Source organism: Nematolebias whitei, chromosome 19 (assembly GCF_014905685.2).
Source record: "Nematolebias whitei isolate Nwh7 chromosome 19, NemWhi1, whole genome shotgun sequence".
NCBI classification, from domain to species: domain Eukaryota; kingdom Metazoa; phylum Chordata; class Actinopteri; order Cyprinodontiformes; family Rivulidae; genus Nematolebias; species Nematolebias whitei.
The window spans coordinates 18,466,468-18,471,704 of record NC_056516.1 but is presented as its reverse complement, the minus strand read 5'-3'; positions in this window follow the sequence as shown (position 1 = coordinate 18,471,704).

Here is a 5,237-nt window from a genome sequence, read left to right as displayed (position 1 = left end):
CTCGTTTTGTTTTTCTGTCTCGCTCTGATATGGTTTCTGCGTCTAATTCCCACCTCATCGCTTGTCGTACAAACAAGACCAAACGCAGGCCATACATCCAGGAGCAAAGATGGGGTGCAACTGCTTATTTTTCTAAAGACGGCAGAGTTTTTGGAATTTATGTGCCAGGCTTTTAAAAGGTTTCCAAAGCCCAAGGATCATGAAAGTCACTCAACATATAAATGACCATGTAAACATTCAAAGCATCTGAGAGCAGGGAAAGCAATAAAACGAACTGTTATTTTACCACCCGAAACAGCAGGCATCTCTAAACCTCGTTGAGCATTAATCGCTCGGCTAGGTGTCGTTAGCGAGAAAACTGTCATGCATCTTTATTTTTACACATCCTACACGATCACTTGTTCTTTTGCTTTAATAAAACATCTCTGTCTTTCTCTGAACAAAGCTCATTCATTCAACTCTTCCACCAGTAATACATTATTTATCTCTTTGCACTCCAATGAGCCATAAACATTTGTTGCTGGGGACAGAATTATGGCTCAAAACGCACAAGACAAATGGAGGATATGGCAGATTTTCTCAACCAAGCTTTTCCTTTTAAACACACACTCGTTCACCAACACACACACGTACTCCTTTCCAGGGCTCCCCTTTGCTCCCTTCATCCCTCCCATCCTCCACCTCCTCTCCTCATCAAGGGTCATTTCCTGCTGCCTGCCCAGGCTCTTTCTTCTCTACTTCTCTGATTGGTGGGTTGTTTACTTGATTTTGATTGGTTGGTGATTTCTGTACCTCCCCTCATTGAAATCCCTCCCTTTTTTTTGGACACTCCCTCTTTCATTAGTACAGCCTCCTCTCCTAGAGTCTCCGCCTCTTTTATGGAGCCCCTCCTCCTCCACGTCCTGACATGAAGGGTGTTAGAGCGCCACCTGGTGGGACTCGTCTGTCACTATCATGTGGAAAAGACTTAACTGCCGTGAAAATCAGCACAAAACAACTAAACTTGTTTTCTTTAAAAAAAAAAAAACATTTAGTTTATCTTAACAAAAAGACTGCAAGAAACAAAAGAACAGAAAATATGAAAATCATGGCTGCAAAGAAAGCTACACAGCAGTGTCTTCAATTGTTGTGTTCTTTGGTGCCATCTTGTGTTTTTTTATGTTGTTTTTTTTATCTTTATTCAAACAAATAAGTATACAACAAACAAATAAATGGAGTATACAGAAGAACACAACGCTTATATGAACAAACAAATATTTGCAAAGATTTACAGATATAAATTGTCCTAAGGGCCTTTTTGTTGGTAGAGTCTGTTATTAATTTTACATATAGTTCCACATCCTTAATAAAATGAAGGAAACATGGCGTTTTATTAGTAAATTTACATTTATGAATGTACAGAAAATGAAAATAGAGCAGAAGATCATTGATACACCTCAAAGTTTACATCATTACTGCCAATGTTTTTTTGCACTCGAAGGAAAGCCAGTGAGCTGAAAGTGTTGTGTTATTGCTGCTTTAGGGACTCCCGGGGAACTTGACACCATAAATAAGCTTTTGTTTTATGAACCCAGTAAATCACCTAGTACTTGTGTTTTTAGGGCTTAAAATATTGCCGGTGCTCACGTATCCAAAATCCAGAAAAAGCATATGAAATGTGAGTCCACCACTTCAAGATCACATCAGTTTAGTAACACCAATGCTCAAATAATCTTCCAGATCATATAAAGTCTGAAGAGTTGAAACATAAACATTTTAAAGACGTTGCCTGGCGTCTCCTTGTTTGTGTTTAGAAGATGACAGAAAACGGTGATCATCAACTGGCAGCCTGCGGCCCAATTTATTAATAAAGAACGTTAAACTCCTGGTAGAAAGGTGGTAACCACACAGCTAATCCTGTGATGTCACCATAATCTTTAATTAGGATTGTTTAATCAGGCTGTAATGTGTTGCTTATTAATAGTATTGATGGGGGATAAAGCTCAGTCTGTGTTTTTTATTGAAAAGCCAGCCTTTTAGTAATATCCATGGCCACTGAGTGTGTTTCTGTGTTGTATGAGGAGGCCAATGACCCTCTCAGTAATACCTGTAGAAACAACAGTGCATAAGTTAATATGAATAAAACTGTGCATTAAAAGCTGACATCAGTCTGGGAACACTTACAGAAAACAAGGAAAATGTCTTATGTTGGATTATATTCCTGTTTATGCCAGAGAATCCATTAAAAAGATCATAAACAGTAACATATTTGCCGCCAAACATGTCACACCGCCGTATACGTCGCATCAGTTCAACTATGTCTAATAAGGTGGGAAAAAGCATAAATACGTCGCTTCGCTGTATAGGTAGCATCTATTATGCGTCACAGCTGATGCGCCATGTTTGTTATGCGTCACCGCTGACCACCATGGGCTGGTGTTGTGCCAAAAATCGATTGAAATGCGCCCGCGGGAGCATGCACAGGAGGACTTTAACAAGAATTTAACAAGATTAACACTTAAAAACAAGTATTTGTTTGCTCAAAATTATAACAAAGGTGTGTCTCAGTTAAACTTTTCCTTAATAAATGCACTTTGATGGTCAAATCAGCTGCATTTCACCTGGGCGGCGCGGTAAAATGCAGCTGATTTGATGTTTGCTCCAGGAGTTCCAGAGCAAGACAAGGTGGTTGTATGGCAAGCCAAGTGTCTCATTAATAGTCACTTTTACCTATTAATGAGACACTTGGCTTGCCATATTACTCTAGGGCCCTCTAGTGGCTGAAAATGTTAGTGTTCAGTATATTCCATGTCAGAATGAATGAAATCGTCAACTCTCAGCCAAAAATTGGATTATGAATATGGAATAAACATAAATATGTCACTTTGCTGTATAAATCACAGACATGCTAATTTATGCAAAAAACTGCAACTTATACAGAAAAAAAAAAAAAACGATAATTTATTGGTTCCTACAACAAGTTGTGTTTTAGGCCCAGATGAACAGTTTAACATGTATGTTTTCCAACAGACAATATTCCAATTTGGCAATATTTTTCATAATTTAAGTATGTTGTTCATTTGTAGGTTGAAATCACAAGTGATTTGTAGACGGAACAGAAAGTTTGGAAAATCAATGAAAAACACATGATTTTTTTAAATTTTCTTAGACGGCAGACAAAGTTTGCACCGATGTCTCCCATCTTATCTTGATTTTGTACAATTTCACTGCCTTTCATGATGGGGAAACCAACCAGGATCATTTATTGTCACTTCCTGAGATGATCACAACAGGAGACTGGGTGGGTTCAGTGCTCACCGCCACAAAAACAGTCTCTGCTCTACTTTAACAGGAAATCTTTGTTGTTTTCTGGTTGCACTTTGTTCTGTTTCTAGGACAACTCCGTGGACATTTTATAACTTCACGCTCTTTGTTTAGTCTTTTATTTTGAAAGGTTTACTACTCTGTTCACTAACCACACTTTGCAGCTTCCTGAGTGGTGTGGCGGCATTAAGGATCACCAGCTGTTCCTGAATCTGGCTGATGGGATCCAGTATTTAAATGGTAAATGGACTGTACTTATATAGCGCCTTCCTATCATATCAAGATACTCAAAGTGCTTTACACTTCAATCTGTTCCCTCATTTAAGGCCTTGTTTACCAGCTTCTCACCACTGGAACATTTCATGCCATTCTCTATTGTAGAACAACCTTAGTAAGATTTACTAGTCTATGAAAATACTAATCTTTGCTTCTTGGGCTCTTCAGTTTCTGGTTCCCTGGGTCACCTTCATTGAAATCTGATCCCTCGGTGTCCAGTCTCCTGGTGACGTTACCACTTCTGTTCCACGTCAAGAGTCTACACGACAGCCTTTGAGTCCATCCTGCCGCGCTCCCATCTACTCGTCTTCCTCCACCATGGTTTGCTGGCCGCTTCTGGAGACCTCCATAATCTCTTCAAGCCTGTGAACATAAAACAAAGTAAGATTATACAACATCCTAAATCATCAACTCGAACACTCTTGTAGAACCAGATCCTCGCCTTCATTGCGCTCCCATCTTTCCAGATCCCCGTGAACCACACCACCAGTAAATAAAGCCCTTACTATTTTACCTTCCTGAGTCTTTGTTTTCTATGGGTTTGCAACAGAAATCATGTTTTTAATCTACAGAAATTGGCTCATTATCTGCAGAGATCAGGAATTTCACGGACCACACATTGTGTGTCCAGCGTGCCATAAAGTATAACGTGGTCCAACAGAAATGGTTTTGATCGCTGACTGAACCATCACCAGTCACAAGGGTTTGATACATGAGCCTGTTTGCGGAGTGTGGAGACACGTGAGGCCTTCTGACAATGACCTGGCTCATGTTAGTGAGAGGGGAGATAAAAGTCCACATAAATCAGCTCAGCAGAGCAATAACAGCAGACTCCCACAAATCATGTCGGGAACCTGAGGGTGTCCCAGTCCTGGGGAGGAATTCTGGGATCACTGGCCAAGTTTAAACAGCGATAAGAGAGAAGTGGTGGTCCTGCTGTCATGTTCTCACAATGCCTTCTAGTTTTTAGTACAGCTTGTTCTCCTACTTGCAAGCTGGAAATTGCTGGAAACTGGGAAAGTTTACCTTCTGAAAATAAAGCAAAAAGGATCGATTATTCAAACATTTAAACCCAAGGTATCCATAACTTTTAATCAACTGTGTCTTTTTTATTGTTCATAAATCTACACAGACTATCAGTGACATTCAAGTTTGAAAAGTATCGCCGAGTTATAAACAGTCAAGTTAATAGTTACATTTACTATATAAAGTTACTTAATAAGAAAAGGAGCAAGTGTTCATTCTCTCGGGGACGTAAAGTCTATGTCTTATCAGTCATGTTGCAACGGACCCACACAGAGGAACAATAAACTGCTACTTTGTTGTTTTACTGTAGTTTTTGTGTACTGAATGTTTTATTTAAAGCAAAACACCTTCAAGTGTTTCTTCTGCACTAAATGGCTCAAGGATATTTCAATTGGATCAAATTTGGACTAAAGTGTAGAGAGGATTCAACAAATGACACCGTCTGACTCTGCTCTTGATTTTGAGACTCTGCTGAGCAGTTTTCTGAGCGCAGCAGTGAAAGCATGTCTATCCAAGAGATCAATAATCAACTCCTGGAAAAGATGTTAACTACTTTTTTCTAAATTTAACTAACCCTTAAGTTACTTTTCATCTTCCTTGTTTTGTTTCAAAATCATTCTGGTTATATACAC